The sequence below is a fragment of the Vulpes lagopus genome, chromosome 1, assembly GCF_018345385.1.
Source record: "Vulpes lagopus strain Blue_001 chromosome 1, ASM1834538v1, whole genome shotgun sequence".
NCBI lineage: Eukaryota > Metazoa > Chordata > Mammalia > Carnivora > Canidae > Vulpes > Vulpes lagopus.
This window is the reverse complement of record NC_054824.1, coordinates 177408385-177426541: the sequence shown is the minus strand read 5'-3', so window position 1 is coordinate 177426541 and position 18157 is coordinate 177408385. Positions and strand designations below refer to the sequence as shown.

General features: G+C 37.1%; 1 protein-coding gene and 2 non-coding genes across 3 annotated transcripts in view; all 3 read left to right on the top strand.

Moving 5' to 3' along the window:
* SYT14 (synaptotagmin 14) overlaps window positions 1-18157 on the top strand; it is a 201054-nt gene that overhangs the window by 165465 nt on the left and 17432 nt on the right. The gene's annotated exons all lie outside the window — the stretch shown is intronic.
* LOC121475497 lies at window positions 1795-1938 on the top strand. The gene has a single exon (XR_005983768.1). It is a non-coding gene; the product is annotated as a U4 spliceosomal RNA (small nuclear RNA).
* LOC121474640 lies at window positions 9134-9277 on the top strand. The gene has a single exon (XR_005983440.1). It is a non-coding gene; the product is annotated as a U4 spliceosomal RNA (small nuclear RNA).

The following is an 18157-nucleotide window of genomic DNA, read 5'->3' as shown; positions in this document are numbered from 1 at the left end:
TTTTAAAATGAGAGTATAATTTAAGATTGTAAAAATCAGTACAAATACATGCTATCTACTCACTTTTAATTCAGTGGAAGCTATTAACATGTTAACCCACACTATGTACTTTTTCTTCCCTGTAGATTTATTAATCAAGCTGCCATTATCTCTCTGTATTTGAAATCCTTGTAATTATGTCCTTGCTTAGGAGTATTATAGCTTGGTATTGATATACTGGTTAATTTGGTCCAATCCATTTCTGCCCATAACAATTTTACTAAGTTGATGCATTACAGTCAATACTAGTGAGTGCTTTTGTTGTATTACAATCTATTACAATCTAGTAATAGATTGTTTTAATGAGTTGTGTGAATTCAGGGTAATACATTCTTTAAGATGTGCGTAATTGCTAGATACCATCGGAGACTAAACTTGAAAAGTTTCTTTAATTTTAATTTTCCATAGCTTTATCTTTCCAGTTTTATCCATCAGTTAAACAGATTAATATTCCGACATTGCAAGCCATGGTAATTCACAATTTATCAGGACTTTATTAATATTGTACATAAAATAAAACAGAAAACACTGGATGCCAACCTAATCCATAGCTGCGCTGTTGCCCACAACCTTACTATCAAGCTCTGTTTTTAACCAAGTGGCCTGTTATAAGTTAGAACTTGTTAAGTGCATTCAATATGACACTACACCTATCTGTTTCATGGTTGAACTTGAAGTAAGATTTTATTATTTTCAAAGGCGACCGTTAGTAAAATATTTGAAAATCACTAGATTAAATTTATTTGAGACTCATTCTAAAATTATATCATGCTGATATATATGGAGCCCTTAAATAATTTTTCATAACAACTGTATTGAGATATAAATCAGATACCATGAAATTCACCCTTCTAAAGTATACAAATCATGTGTTTAGAATATTCACAGAGAAATGCAACATCACTACTATCTAATTCTGTATCATTTTTATCATCCAAAAAGAAAATCCTAGCATCACTTGCATGGCTCTGTCGGTTAGGCATCTGCCTTCAGCTTGGGTCATGATCCCAGGGTCCTGGGATCCAGCCCCGTGTTGGGCTCCATGCTCAGTGAGGAGCCTGCTTCTCCCTCTCTTCCCTGCTCCTGCTCCCTCTCTTGCTATCTCTCTCTCTCTCTCTCAAATAAATAAATAAATATTATTTAAAACAAAACAAAAAACCAAAAGGAAAATCCTGTACCCATTAACAATCACAGCCCTTAGCAACCAGCTAATGTGCCCTCTGTCTGTATAGAGTTTTGCCTCTTCTGGACATTTTATATGAATGGAATCATACAATATATGGTCTCTTGTGTCTGGCTCTTTCACTTAACGTGATGTTTTCAAAGTTCATTCATGTTTCAGCATGTGTCCACACTTCCCTGCTTTTTTTAGGGTTAATAATATTGCTCCATGTTACGAATATACATCATTGTTTTCTTTTCTCTTAAGTATACACCTAGTTCTGGAATTGCTGGCAATTCAATGCTTATCATATTTAGAAATTGCCAGTTTTTCAGAGTGGCTGCACTGTTTTACTATCCCACCAACAATGTATAAGAGTTCCAATTTCTCCACATTCTCTCCAACACTTCTTATTGTCGGAGTGTGTGTGTGTGGACAATAATATACATATTAGCCATCCTAGTGGGTGTAAAGTAGTATCTCACTGTGGTTTTGATTTTTATCTCCCTCCTAAAGATGTTGAGTTTCTTTTCGTGTGCTTATTGGCCATTCATATGCCCTCTAGGAGAAATTTCATTAAAATCCTTTGTCCAAGCTTTGCACAGTGGCAGTATCGTAGCCAATGAGGTTTATCTGAGGCACGATCATTGCTAATTAAAATCCTTTGTCCACTTTTAAATTGGCTTATTTATCTCATTATTATTGAGATGAAAGCATTCTTTATATATCCTGAGAAACAAGCCCTTTATCAGAAAAATGATTTGAAAATATTTTTTCCCATTCTATGTGTTGTCCCTTTACTTTCTTGATGATGTCCCATGAAGCACAAAGTTTTTAATTTTCAAAAAGTCCAATTTGTCCTCTTGTTGTATGTGTGTTTAGTGTCATAGCTATGAAATCATTGCATAATCTGAGGTCACGAAGATTTACTCCTATGTTTTCTTTTAAGGATTTTATACTTTTAGCTTTTAAATTTTGGTCTATGATCCATTTTTAGTTAATTATTTTATATGGTGTAAAGTAGGAGTTCAAATTAATTCTTTTGCATGTGAGATTTCCAGTTGTCCCAATACCGTTTGTTGAAAAGATTACTCTTTTTTTTTCATTTAATTGTGTTGGCACTCTTCAAAAAAAAAATTAACCACAAATGTAATTTTTTATTTCTGAACTCTCATTTATATTCCACTGATCTATATGTCTGCCCTATGCCAGTACCACACTGTCTTGATTGCTGTAGCTTTGTACTAAGTTTAAAATTGGAAATGTGAGTCCTTCCAACTTTGCTCTTCTTTTTCAAGATTGTTTTAGTTGAGTCCCTTGCTACACATGAATTTTAGAATTGGCATCTCCATTTCTGCAAAAAATACCATTGGAATTTTGATAGAGACTGCATTGAATCTATTGATTGCTCTGGGAAGTGTTACTGTCTTGTTAAGTCTTCCAGAGGCGCTTCACTGGCTCAGTTGGTAAAGCCTGTAACTCTTGAGCTTGGGGTTATGAGTTCAAGCCCCATGTTGGCTGTAGAGATTACTTTAAAAATTAATTAATTAATTTTAAAAAGGTGGAATTCGTAACTTAAAAAATAATAGTAAAAAACCTTTCAAAACATTAATAGGAAATGACATTTCATTTATTTGTCTCTAATTTCTTTTTTTAAAACATCTTGTTGCTTTCAGTGTATAAAACTTACACTTCTTTTGTTAAATTTATTCCTAAGAATTTTATTCTCGTCGATGCTATGGTGAATGGAATTGCTTCTTACTGTTGTTTTCAGATTGTTCATTGCTGGTGTATAAAAATACAATTGGTTTTTGTATATTGATCACATATCTGCAACCTTGCCTAATACATTCACAGGTCTAATAGGGTTCGTTGTTTGTTTGTGTTTTGGTGTATGTTAGGATTTACTATATACAAGACCATGTCATTTATGAATAGAGAAAATTTTACTCCCCACCCCCAGTATGAATGCCTTGACAGAGACTCCCTCCTTGAACAAATTTTAATCAGGCTCCCCTGAGCCCTCTTTTTGACTAGGCCTCAACTTGATGGTTGTCCTGTCTTTGACCAGCCCTCCTTTCATAGCTGATCAAGTTTCTCATCCTCACCTTGGTGTAATAGTTCTTGACCTGCCTTCAGTAAAAATGCTGTTAGGTCAGTTTAACAAGAATTTTCCCATCCTTGTGATGTCTGAAAATTTTCATTCACTGATCCCCTCATTCTCTTCATTGGCTATAAATCCCCACATGCCTCTGCTGTATTTGGAGTTGAACTTTCTCCCCAGTTGCAATAATCTTGACACCTATTTTGGTAGTCCTGAAGACAGGTTTACTTCATTTTATTGCACTGCACTTAATTGTGCTTTGCAGATACTGCATTTCTTACAGATTGAAAGTTTGTGGCAACCCTGCATCGTCTATTGGCACCATTTTTTTTGACAGCATTTGCTCGCTTTATGTCTCTGTGCACATTTTGGTATTCTCATGGTATTTCACACTTTTTGGTTATCATTGTATTTGTTACAGTGATCTGTGACCAGCAACCTTTGATGTTACTACTGTAATTATCTTGGAGTGCTTGCTACAAACCACACCCACTTAAGCCCACACACTTAATTGATAAATGTTGTGTGTGTTCTGATTGTGCCACCAATCAGCTCTTCCCGATCTCTTTCCCCCCTCCTATTCCCTATGACACAACAATATTGAAATTAGGGCAATTAATATCCCTGCAATGGCCTCTCGGTGTTCAAGTGAAAGGAAAAATTGCACATCTCTCATTTTTTTAATTTAAATTTTAGGTAGTTAATATACAGTACAATATTGATTGCATGTCTCTCATTTTAAATCAAAAGCTAGAAATGAATAAGCTCGGTGAGGAAAGCATGTCAAAGGCTGAGAGCTAGGCCTCTTGCACTAAATAGCCAAGTTGTGAGTTCAAAGGAAAAGTTCTTGAAATTAAATGTGCTGCTCCAGTGAACACATGAATTATAGTAAGAAAGTGAAACAGCCTTACTGTTAATATGGAGAAAGTTTGAGTGGTGCAGGTGGAGGATCAAACCAGCCACAGCCTTCCCTTAAGCCAAAGCCTAATCCACAGCTAAACGCTAAGTCTCTTCAATTCTGTGGAGGCTGAGAGGTGAGGAAGCTGCAGAAGAAAAGTTTGAAGCTAGCAGAGATTGGTTCACGAGGTTTAAAGAAAGAAATTTCCTCCATAACAGAAAAGTGGAAGGTGAACCAGCAAGTGCTGATCTAGAAGCTGCCGCAAGTCGTCCACATCTAGCTAATTAATGAAGGTAACCACACTAAACAACAGATTTTTAATGTAAATAAAACAGCCTTGTACTGTAGGAAGATGCCATTTGGACTTGAATAGCTAGAAAGGAGAAGTCAGTGCCTGACTTCAAAGCTTCAAACAACGGGCTGGCTCTCCTGTTAGGGGCTAATGCAGCCGAAGCCACTGCTCACTCACCATTCTGAAAACCCTACGGCCCTAAAAAATTATGCTAAATCTACACTGCCTCTGCTGTATAAATGGAACAACAAAGCCTCGATGACAGCACATCTGTTTACAGTGGTTTACCAAATATTTTAAGCCCACTGTTGAGACTTACTGCTCAGGAAAAAAGACTCCTTTCAAAATATTACCATTTGTTCATAGTGCACCTGGTCACTCAAGAGCCCTGGTGGAGATGTACTGTCAGATTAATCTTGTTTTCACGCCTGCTAACACAGCATCCATTCTGCAGCCCAGGGATCAAGGAATTGTTTTGACTCCAGGCCTCCAGACATACGTTTCATAAGGCTAGGGCTGTCACACACGGTGATCCCTCTGGTGGATCTGGGCAAAACAAGGTTAAAACCTGGAAAGGAGTCGTCCTTCTAGGTGCCATTAAGAACACTTGTGATTCATGGGAAGAGGTCCAAATATCAACATTAAGGGGAGTTTGGAAAAAGTAGCTTCTGACCCTCATGGATGACTATGAGGGATTCAAGACTTCCATGCAGGAAATAAGTGCAGATGGGAATAGCAAAGAGAACTAGAATTAGAAGTAGAGCCGGAAGCCACAACTGATCACTGCAATCTCACGATAAGACTTGAATATTTGAGGAGATGCTTCTTATGGAGAAGCAAAGAAGATGGTTTCTTGGAATCTACTCCTGGCGAAGACGCTGTGAAGGTTGTCGAAATGACAACCAGGGATTTAGAATATTACACAAATGTATTGATAAAACAACAACAGGGTTTCAGAGGATTGACATCCAGTTTTGAAAGCAGTTCTACTGTGGGTAAAATGCTGTCAAACAGCATCACATGCTACAGAGAAATCAGTTATGAAAATCAGTTATGAAAGGAAGAGTCAGTGATGCTGCAAGCTTCATTGTCTTATTTTAAGAAGTTGCCAGAGCCACCCCAGTCTTTGGCAACCACCACCCAGTCACTCAGCAGCCATCGACAAAAAGATTATCACTCTTTGAAAGCTCAAATAATAGTATTTTTTAGCAACAAAGTATTTTTTTAGTTGAGATACATACATTATTTTCTTAGAAATAATGCTGTTGCACACTTAATGGACTACAGTATAGGGTGAGCATAACTTTTACATGCATTAGGAAGCCAAAAAATTCATTTGCCTTTATTGTGATACTAGTTTTATTGCTGTAGCCTGGAACCTAGCCCGCAATATCTCCAAGATATACTTATAAAGGCTTCTTTGCTGTGTTAACAGGCGTCGGAATAATTTTTAACAGCACTTTATTTGTCTCACTAATTGTCCTGACTAGATACTCCAATATAATACTGAATTGAAGTGGTGAGAACAGACATTTTTATCTTATTTCTATTCGTAGGGAGAAAGCATTTCAATCTTTGACCACTAGGTATGATGTTAGTCAGCTGTAGGTTTTTCATATACGTCCTTTATCAGGTTGAGACAGTTTCCTTGTATTCCTAGTTTGTTGAGTGTTATTATCATGAAAGGGTGTTGGGTTTTGCCAGATGCCTAGTCTGCATTTATTGAGATGATCATGTGGTTCTTGTCCTTTATTCTGTTATTATGGCATTTTTCATTGGCTGATTTTCCTATGTTAAGCAACTTTAGATTCGTAGAATAACTCTCACTTAATTATGATGTATAATCCTTTTTATATGTTGCTAGATTTGGTTTGAACATATTTTATTGAGGATTTTTGTGATGTAAGAGATACAGATCCATAGTTTTGTTTACTTGTGATGTCTATTCCTGAGTTTGGTATTACTGGTCTCAAGCAATAAACTGGGGAGTGTTACCTCCTTTTCTATTATTTGGCAAAGTTTTTAAACATTTGGCGGTGTATTGGTTTGCTAAGGCTGCTATACCAAAGTACCACAAACATGGTGCCATAAAACAACAGAACTTTATTCTCTCATTGTTCTGGAGGCCAGAAGTTCAAGTCCAAGATGTTGGCAGGGTGGGTTCCTCCTAAGAGCTCTAAGGGAGAATTTGTTCCATGCTTTTCTCCTGGTTTCTGGTTATGGCCACCGTCTTTAGCATTCCTGGGCCTGAAATAGTTGCATCAGCCCAGAATCCACCTCCATCTTCACATGGTGTTATCCCTGTGGGTCTTTGTGCCTCTCTTTGTCTTCTTGTAAGGACACCGCTCATACTGGAGTGGGGATCCATACCATACTGCAGTATGGCCTCCTCTTAACTTACATCTTAGGAAACCCTCAGAGTCCCTGTTTCCAGATAACTTGACATTTAAGTAACAAGCATTAAGGTTTGAACATTATCTGTAGGGGGCACATTCAACCCACAACAGATAGAATTTACCAGTGGGCTTTCCTTTGTCGGAAGTTACTAATTCAGTCTTTACCTGTTATAGGTATAGTCAGATTTTCTGTTTCTTCTTGAGCCAGTGTTAGTAGTTTATGTCTGTGTGGGAATTTTTTTCCATTTCATTTAGATTATCTAACTTGTTTAATTGTAGGAAATGTTTTCTTAAAGTCTTTTTTACTTCTGGAAGTTCAGTAGTGATGACCCCTCTTTTATCTTTTTAGTAATTTAAGTGCTCTTTTTCCTTGATCGTACTGGTTAAAGGCTTGTCAATTTTGTTGATCTCTTCAAATGATAACTTTTTTGGTTTTGTTAATTTTCTTTGTTGTTTTTCACATCTTTCTATGCCCTTCTTTATAATCCCCCTCATTTCCCTTGCTTTAAGTTTAGTTTGCTCTTTTCTAGTTTTGTAAGGTAGAAAGTTAGGCAGTTGATTTGAGATATTTCTTCTTAAAAACAGAATTTCCCTCTACACTAGCTTTCACTTCATCCCATACAATTTGATATGGTGTGTTTTTGCTTTTATTCCAATTTTTTTCTAATTTCCTGTGATTTCATCTTTGGCCTGTTGGTTATTTAGGATTGTGTTGTTTAAATTGCACATATTTTTGAATTTCCAAAATGTGTTTATGTTAATGATTTATAATTTAATTCCTTTGTGGTTCAAGAACATAATTTTTGTGATTTTAGATTTTAAAAATGTTTTTTAAAGATTTTATTTATTTATTCATGAGAGACACAGACAGAGAGAGAGAGAGAGTCAGAGACACAAGCAGAGGGAGAAGCAGGCTCCATGCTGGGAGCCTGATGTGAGACTCATCCTGGGACTCCAGGGTCATGCCCTGAGCTGAAGGCAGACACTTAACCACTGAGCCACCCAGGTGTCCCAGTTTTTAAAAAAAATTATTGAGACTTGTTTTTAGTCTAACATATGTTCTATCCATAAAGAATTGTTCCATGTGCACTTGAAAAGAATGTTCATTCTGCTCCTGTGGGTTAGAGTATCACATAGATATCTTTTGAATGTAGTTGCTTTCTATTTCTTTATTGATTTTCTGTCTAGTTGTTCTATCCAGTATTGAAAATCAGGTATTGAAGTCTCCAGCTACTATTGTTTGAATTGTCTATTTTTTTTTCATAATTCTATCAGGTTTTGCTTCATATATTTTTGGGTTCTGTTATTGGGTGCATATTTTTTTAAGATTTTATTTATTTTTCATAAGAGACACAGAGAGAGAGAGAGAGAGAGGCAGAGACACAGGCAGAGGGAGAAGCAGGCTCCATGCAGGGAGCCCGATGTGGGACTCGATCCCAGGTCTCCAGGATCAGGCCCTGGGCTGAAGGCAGGCGCTAAACCGCTGAGCCACCCAGGGATCCCCGCATATATGTTTTATATATTCTTGATAGATTAACTCTTTTATTATTATAAAATGAGTTTTTGTCTCTAGTATTAATTTTTCCCTTATAGTCTATTTGTCTGACATTGGTACAGCCGTACCAACTCCCTTTTGGTTTCTGTTTGCATGGTAGGTCTTTTTTAGTCATTTTACTCTCCATCTGTTTGGATCTTTGAATCTAACATACAACTCTTGTAGACAGTATATAATTGGGTCATTTTTAAAAATATAAATATATTTAATATAAATAATTTATTATATATAATATATAATATAAGTAATTAAATTATATATGATTTAATATAAATATATAAATACTTTTAATATTAATGTAACATCTGATTAATAAGACAGATTCATAAAAATAAAACCTTTTACTATTAATTTTAATTAATATAATTGCTGATTATATTAATTAAAATTAGCCATCTTATTATTCATTTTCTATATGACTTATGCCTTTTTTTTGTTTTTTTCTATTTCTCCACTATTGCCTTCTTTTATATTAAATAGTAATTTTCTAATATACCATTTTAATTGCTTTGTTTCTTTGACTCTCTTTTTTTAAGTTCTTATTGGTTTACCTGGGGATAACAATTAACAAGAGGAAGAGAATGCAACTATTAAAGTTTTTGTTTACTACTGAAATTAAGTTGGTATTAATCTGAACTAGATTATATTTATTATTTATTTCATGTCTTTTAAATAAGATAGTGAAAAAGCTTGGTGCAGTGGCAGTATCATAGCCAATGAGGTTTATCCGAGGCGCAATTATTGCTAATTAAATAATAGTGAAGAGTTATGTATTATATTACTGTTGCTGCTGTAACAAATCGCCACAAACTTTAAAACAAGGAAAATTTATTATCTTACAGTTCTGGAGGTCAGAAGTCCAAAATATTTCAGAAGAGCTGTTTTTTTTTTTTAAAGTACCAACGAGAGACCTTGCTTGCTTTCTTCATTCATTCAGTTTTCTAACTTTTAGAGGCCATCTGCATTTTTTCATGGGTTTCTCCTTCCAGTTTTTTAAAGATTTTTTTAAAAAAATTTATTTATTCATGAGAGACACAGGCAGAGAGAGAAGCAGGCTCCCTGCAAGGAGAGTTATGCAGAACTCAATCCCAGGACCCCAGGATCACAACCTTACCCAAAGCAGACACTTAACTACTGAGCCACCCAGGTGCCCCTCTTCCTCCATTCAAAGCCAGCAGTATAGCATCTTCACGGTTCTCTCTCTTTCTTTGCCTCCTACTCCCCCGCCTCCCTCTAAGGACCCTGTGATTACATTGGGCCCTTTCAGGTAATCCAGGATAATGTCCTCACATCAGGCTCCTTAATCTAACCCTATCTATTTAAAAAAAAAAAAAAGATTTTATTCATGAGAGACACAGGAAGAGAGGCAGAGACATAGGCAGAGGGAGAAGCAGACTCCCTGCAAGGAGCCTGATGCAGGACTCGATCCCAGGACTCCAGAATCATACCCTGAGCCAAAGGCAGATGATAAATGCTGATCCACCCAGGTATTCCAACCTAATAAAGTCACTTTTGTTGTATAAGGTAAAATATTAGTAGATTCTGGAGATTAGGATGTGGACCTCTTTGTTGGAGGCATTACTCACCCTCCCACAACTTTACAAACTAAAATACATTTATATTGTCTTCTATATTTACCTATGTAGTTATCTTTAATTCTCTTTGTGTGGTTTGAGTTACTTTTTCTTTTGAGAGAGAGAGAGCTCAGAGAGAAAGAGTGTGTGTGTGTGTGTGTGTGTGTGTGTGTACGCATGTGTAGGCTTTGGGACAGGAAGGAAGGGCAAAGAGAGAGGGAAAGCCACTGGAGTCTCTTCAGTCAGATTAGTTGTCAGCTAATGTGATTGGACCAAGATTTCCTTAAATGCTTATATAACATCTCCTAGCATTTGTGTGTTTGGCATGCCTTCAGTTCCCCAGCAGCAAGTTTGTAGCTGTGCCTCATCTTTCACTTCATGCATGCACTGAGCCTCAGGGTCAGCCAGAGATGACTTTAGGAACTTCCCAGGGCTTTCTTGGGCATGTGCATAGCCCTACATATGAACATGGATTTTTGACTCCTAGGAATGTTTTGGAGCTTATCAAAGTCCCCAGTGAACTTCTCATTCCCAAGATTTTTATTGCAGCTTTTTCATCCACCTCTTGTTTGCTCCAACTAGTCCTGCTTTCTCAGTTGGCTATGATGTTTAAGCAGTTGCCACTAATTGTTTCTGCAAATTTCCTTAGGATACAGACATACTGTACACATATATCAAGCTTTGAGTAAGGTCAAATCAAAACAAAGCTTGAGAATGAAACTTTTCAGGGACCTCTCAGACAAGTCAAGTAATGATAGTTCTCTGGGAATCAAGTTTGGGGAATCTCCAAACCTTTTCTGATCCCTCCACTGTCTGCTAGGCTGCTGTTTCTCATGGCTACCTTAGCATTGTGAAACTGTCGATTTTCTTTTTTTTTTTTAAAGATATATATTTCTTTTTTATTTATTTGTGATAGTCACAGAGAGAGAGAGAGAGAGAGGCAGAGACATAGGCAGAGGGAGAAGCAGGCTCCATGCACCGGGAGCCCGATGTGGGATTTGATCCCAGGTCTCCAGGATCGCGCCCAGGGCCAAAGGCAGGCGCCAAACCGCTGCGCCACCCAGGGATCCCGAAACTGTCGATTTTCAAGGCTACCATGGAACTAGAGACTGGAAGATGGGAATAGGGTAACAACAAAGCTTGTTGTTCTTACTGGTATTCAGCCATTTCTCTTGCACAAGCACTCCTTGGATGATTGCAAGACTTTGGTTAACTAGGAGTTCTGGAAAAGCTGATTTTGACAATTTTTGCCAATATCCTTTTCACTTGAATGAAGGAGCAGATTTTCAGAGGTCCTTACTTCACTATTCTGCCCTTAACTATATTTGAGAAGAGGTACATCACCACCAAAGCCAATTTTATGGAAGTGTGGGTTACTAGTGTCTGATGTCTTTCCTCTGGCCTGGAAATTGGTGACACAGAGTGTGGTAAGCTGACTCAAAATGGTCATCGAAAGACCTAAGAACATTACAGACGAGAGTTGTAAGGCTGAAGTTCAAAGAATCTAAAGTAAGTAACAGATTGACTGGACAAGGTAGTTGACTTAACTGAACAAAGAGAATTTCTTCTCTGTCTGCTTTCTCCCCATGCTTCCCGTCTTCCATTTCCCACTCCACACCCCCATGGCGTAGTACATAGATCATGGTGCATAAAAAGCAATAATATGGGTAAAAGCTAACTAAGATGCTATTACATTATAGAAATAAATTGTCAGAGTGATCTGTTTTCAAAGCACTTCTTTTATGCTATCTCATGTAATCTTATTACTAAACAGGACATGAAAAAGAGTCTCTATTTTATAATGAGGAAAATTGAGAATTTCATTAGATAAGTTACTGAATGTCTTAGGGCTAACAGGTAGCATCGCTCTTAGCTCTTTTGATTTCTTGTCAAGTACTCTTTGCACTATTACGTGATAAGACTATTAGAAGAATTTTTGTAGTAAGGATGAGCCAATTTTGAGATAATTTCTGGAGGAAAAAATCACGAGAATGTGTCTGGTTGGATATATGAGATTAAAAGGGAGAAGATGCCCAAGATTTCTAGCATGGAAAGTATATATTTAGTACATTGCAACTAGTCAAGATAAAAATGCTTTTCTAATGGGAAATAAAGATCAAGCTGCTGTTAATTCAATGAAAGAATCAGGGAAATAATTATTGAGGATTTAAATGAAGCCAAAATGTATATATTTTGCTCATTTTCCACAAGGTGTCAGCAACACTTAAAACAATAGCAATTGTAACGGTTATTTGGAATGGGGTATCTAAATTTGTTAAAGATTACACAATTAGGAGTTTATTATTGTATTTATTTGTTCCCACCATGAGGTTGTTTGCACTTCAGTGTCTTGACAAACTTCAGACATTATTTAGAGCTACATATAATATTTTACCATCTGCATCATTATTGTCTTGTAGCCTACCTTTGGGTTACTTAACCATTATGCTAAAGTAGAAATTTTGACTTCCCCAGACTCAAAATATGTTGGAGAAACCAAGTCAGCAGGGGGCAGCACAGTCTTACAGTGTTTCAAATTTGGTCATTTGAATGGACCATTCACAAACCTAAGGATATAAAGATAGTGTGGTACATGGTGTTCTTGCTTTTCAAGCATTCACACCCTGCATGTCAAATGGAATATTATTTGTAACCCAAATATATAAAGCAGGTGACAGTGATACTTTACCAACAGAAATCTTATTTTATAATATTTGCCTACAACATCAAACGCTAAAAATAACGGAGCCATTTTAATAAGCAAAAGATTTAGAATAAAACTTTTTTTTAAGGTGTAGTACTAGTTCTGTCTTCCTTTTACAGATAAGGAAATTGAGGCTGAAGCAAATGTTAAAACATGTCCAAAGTCACACAGATGGCAAAATAGCAGAGCTCACATAGAAGCCCAACTGTCTTACTCCAGAGCACCTGTACCTACGATTATACAATTGCTGATAATATGTTTTAGTCTTACTTCAGCCCTGAATCCAATTTCTTTCTTTTTTCAAATTGCACCATACAGAGAAGACTCTGACTGATGCAGATAAGGGGTTAGAAATGGTATCTCTCTTTCTAAACAGTTTACTCTGCAGTCTCCAGAAACTTCTCAATTCAACACAAATGTTTAGCCCAAAATACAAACAATGTTGAGTGAAGTCTGCAGTACAGATGCAGGCACTGTTCTCTTGTATGTTAACAAGTGGTAGAACTGCTAAGGAAGTGAACAGTTATTCCACATCTTTTAGACAAAAAAAAACAAAATAAAACAAAAAACCCTAAAGCATGGAGATGCTAAGTACCATATCCAAAAGTCACATTCCCATAACTGACTTACCCCGACTGTCTCACTAGTTTTCCTTTCCTCACCTGCACGTTGTACTGCCTCTTTGTGTTAATACTCATTTATGTGCTTGTCCTGCTATTATTTTTTTTCTTGAGTAGGAAGGGGCAGAGGGAGAGAGAGAGAATCTTAAGCAGGCTCTACTCCCAGTAGGGAGCCCACCATGTGGCTTAATCTTGGGACCCCAGGATCACACCCTGAGCCGAAATCCAGAGTTGGAGGCTCAACCTCCTGAGCCATCCAGGTGCCCCTATTGTTTCATTTTTAAATAGATAAAACTATATTTTAAAAGTAAAATTCAAGGGACACCTGGGTGGCTCAGGAGGTTGATGTCCATCTTTAGCTCAGGCCATAATCCCGGGGTCCTGGCATCAAGTTCCACATCAGGCTCCCTGCTCAGCAGGCTTCCTGCTTCTCCCTCTCCTACCTACTTTTGCTCTCTGTCACTATCTCTCAAATAAATAAAATCTTTTTTAAAAAAGTGAAATTCAAGAGATTCCACTAACCACAGTTGGAAAACCAGGAGCCTGTGGATAACAGAATATAATCCCAAACCTAGAAGGTATTTAGAAATAATTTGAGGCTGTTGTTTTCTAATTTTCATTCTATTTAGTTTTCCAGTAGTTAAAAATATATAGGTATATATATGTTTCTATTAAAGACTTAGATTTGAATCATCTCATTTAAAACAGACTAATTAAAGGGAACATTTAACACATCTGGAATACACTAATTTGCACAGGAGTAACTGTGAACCTAGCACTCATTAAGCTCAGTGACCAGTTTTAAAAAGCTCACACCTCCCCCAGATGTGTTATACATGAGGGCATCTCTGGGGAACAGTCTTTACTAGCTTAGCAACCCAGTCAGTATTGCCAGTGACTCAAACATCTCAGAGAAAGAAAACTTTTGCATGGGGCACCTGAGTGTCTCAGCCGATTAAGTGTCTGACTTGATTTCTGCTCAGGTCGTCGTGGTCTCAGGGTCATGAGATGGAGTCCCGTTTCAGGCTCTGTGCTCAGCAGGGAATCTTTCTCTCTCTCTCCCTCTCCTTCTACCCCTACCCCCACTTGCGTGCTTGCAACTGCACTTTTGCTCTCTCTCTCCCCCACCCCTGAAATAAATAATAAAATCTTTAAAAAAGAAGAAAGCAAAAAAAAAAAAGAAGAAGAAAAAAAAAAAAACTTTTGCAATTTTGAGAAATGTGATAGACCCTAAGAAGACAGGGAAGTCAGCTACCTTAATTTTGAAACAAAAGTCATAGTTCTTAGTATGTACTGAAGTTGTTAGGTTACAAAAATCCTTCGTGATTACTGCCATTATAACATGCTTCTAGATCTCTAATTAGGATCAGTGATTATAAATTTGATTTTTTTAAAGCCTGATGTTTTGCAACAAGGTGAAAAATTGCAATTTTTTTGCTTAAGATGTAAGATGTACACAAAGACCGTGAGTACTGTCTCAAGGAGAGACTTAGCTATCATAGCACAAGGTAAATTGTGCCCTCTGCCCCAGGGTTCAGTCCTGCCACGTGTTTGGCCTTAGGTTATTTTTCTAAGACAAATCTGAGCCTGTTACTCCCCACTTCAAATTGCCTCTCCTGTTTTCCACTGCTTGTAGAGCAGGTCCAGCTTTTCTCGCCACCACGTTTCATGTCTTTCACAATTTATGCTTCTCATTCAACAGTATTTATTAAATGCCTGCCAAGTGATAGTTGGGGGCATACAAAAATAACTAGAACCAAGGTTCTGCCCCCAATGGACTTCCAGTCTGGTAGGAATGACTCACAAAGCAAAGGTTACAGTGCACTATGACAAGTGTCTGATAGAAGTCGTGCTAAGTGAGTAAATTTGGCTTGAACTTTCCTTTGTAGCTATATTTTTTACTCCTTTCCCCCACATACACCAGCCAAACCGGATCAGTTTACATTTGCCAAATGCTATCTGCACGTGGGCCTTCGCTCAAATGTCTGAAATGCCATTCCCTATGCCTATTGAAATCCCTCTAGGGCCAACTTCCAATATCTCCTCTCAGGAGTAGAGTTTCTGATAACCAGAATTCATCAAATCTACCTTTATTCTCCCATAAAACTTCTCAAGGCATTTTTTTTAATAGTCTGCCTTAAAATCAGTTCATCTTTTTGTCCTACTATAGTGCCTTGAACAGGACAAGCAGCCAATAAACTTTTATACTAATAGCTGTTTTGCCTCTATTCTTTTCTGTTTCTTTTAGTAAGAAAAACAGTGTATACTGTTTATAGTTACTTTTTTTGCAAGTAGCCTGAAGTCTGGTCACAAATAAATCAGGACTGTGAGATGAATATGAGTGATTCTGAAAACCATTAAACAAACTGAGAATAAAAATATTAGGTATACTGGTACTATGGACATTGTTGGTTTTCTGCCAATAATGCTATCCCTATTACTTCCTGCTTCTTTCCTTGAATGACATCCTGTTTTGTTCAGGTAGCCAACCCCAGACCATACAGAATTCCTACCGGAAAAAAAAAATGATCCACCATGAATGATAGTCAGGAGACCCTAGAGGTAGGTATATTGGCGTCTCTAGGATGTAAACTAATAGAACACTGTGAAAGAGATTATAAAATAAATATGCTTTAAATGAGTAAAGAGCTAAAAGGAGTAATAGAAACCACAAGGAAAGAACAAGACAATATGGAAAAGGAGGCAGATTTAAATAATGACCATATGGAACTTCCAGAATGAAAAATAGAGTCACTAAAAATAGAATCAATGAAAAACATGAATAAGAGGGTCAGGAAAATGAAGGGTGGAATGAAAATGTTAAATATATTTTCTTACAAGAAATGCAGAATGAGTGACTGTAGAAAATGAGAGACAATGTTTGAAATACTTAGGTCATCAGATTGAGTAAACACAGATCCTACACAGGATTATCAAAATGAATGCACACCTATAAAAGTTACAGTGAGGGGCACCTGGGTGGCTCAGTTGGTTAAGCATCTGCCTTTGGCCCAGGTCAGGATCCCAGGGTCCTGGAATCAAGCCCCACTAAGCAGGGGAGCCTGCTTCTCCCTCTCTCTCTGAGCCCCACTCATTTGTCCTCTCTCTCTCTCTCTCTCTCTAGCACTTTCTTCTCTCTCTCTCTCTCTCTCTTTTTCTCTCTCTCCCTCCCTCCCTCCCTCTCTCAAATAAATAAAATCTTTTAAAAAAAAAATTACAGTGAGGGGGCAAAAGCCCAAACACAAAACAATGGAAGCAACCACGGAGAAAATATAAGGGAACAACAGTTCCTCTAACAGAAGGCTTCTCAACAGTGCTAAAGACCAGAAGGCAGTGGTATAGTATCTTTAAGTTGCCAAGGTAGATGATTATACCAACTTAGAATATTATCACCACCTAAATTATCACTTGGAGAAGAGAGCAAACTCCAGATATTTTCAGGCAAAGGCCAAGAGAGTTTACCACCCATAGATCATTGCTGGAGTAACAACTAAAGCATATACTTTCATAAGAACCTTGAATTCAAAGAAAGAAATAAGGTGGAAGAACTGATGGTGAGCCGAGAGATTGTTGAACGCTCAGAAAATCGAAATAAGCAGGGATAGATAGATCAAGGAGAAAAATACAGGTAAGGATATGGAAGCTTTGAGTAACACTTAACAAGTCTGATTTATATATGAGACCTCTACTTAATAAATGTAAGCATATGTAGAACAGTTACAAATGGCAACCATATGCTAGGCCGCAAAGGAAGTCTCCCCAAATATCAAAGAATCAACATCATATAAAATTCTTTGACCACATTGCAATGAAATTAGAAATTCATTCAACATACATCTATTGTACACATACTTTGCCAGACATTGCTCTAGTTATTTGGTGTACATTAATGAAAAACAGAAATAAATTTTGACCTGCATGGAACTTAAACTGTGGGGAAGGGGAGAGAGACACAATAAACATAATGAACATAATAGGTGTACAGCATACGAGAAGATTATCAGTAGTATGTGGGAAAAAATAAGACTAGTGGCAAAGGGATAGGTGTAATTTTATTTTTTTTTTAAGTTTTTATTTAAATTCCCTTTAGAAACATACAATGTAATTTTACTTTCAGGTGTACAGGTTAATGATTCAGCACTTCCATACAATACCCTGTGCTCATCACAAGTACACTCCTTAATCCCCATCACCTATATCACACATCCCTTCACCCATCTGCCTTCTGATAACCATCAGTTTGTTTTCTATAGTTAAGAGTCTGTTTCTTGGTTGGCCTCTCTCTTTTTTTTTCCTTTTACTCATTTGTTTTGTATCTTGCATTCCACATATGAGTAAAATTATATGGTATTTCTCTTCCTCTGACTGACTTGTTTTACTTAGCATAATACTCTCTACCTCCATCCATGTCGTTGCAAATGGCAACATTTAATTCTTTTTTATGGCTGAATAATATTCTATATTATATATACATACCACGTCTTCTTTATCCATTCATCAATCGATGGATGCTTGGGCTGTTTCCATAATTTGACTATGGTAGATAACACCTCTGTAAACATAGGGATGCATATATCCCTTTGAATTAGTATTCTTTTGCTAAATATATAGCCACGCCATTGCTGGATCATAGGGTAGCTCTATTTTTAACTTTTTGAGGAACCTCCGTCCTGTTTTTCAGAGCAGCTGCACCAGTTTGCATTCCCACCAACAGTGCAATAGGGTTCCCCTTTCTCCACATCTTCACCAACACTTACTGATTCTTGTTTTGTTGATTTTAGCCATTCTGACAGGCATGAGGTGACATCTCATT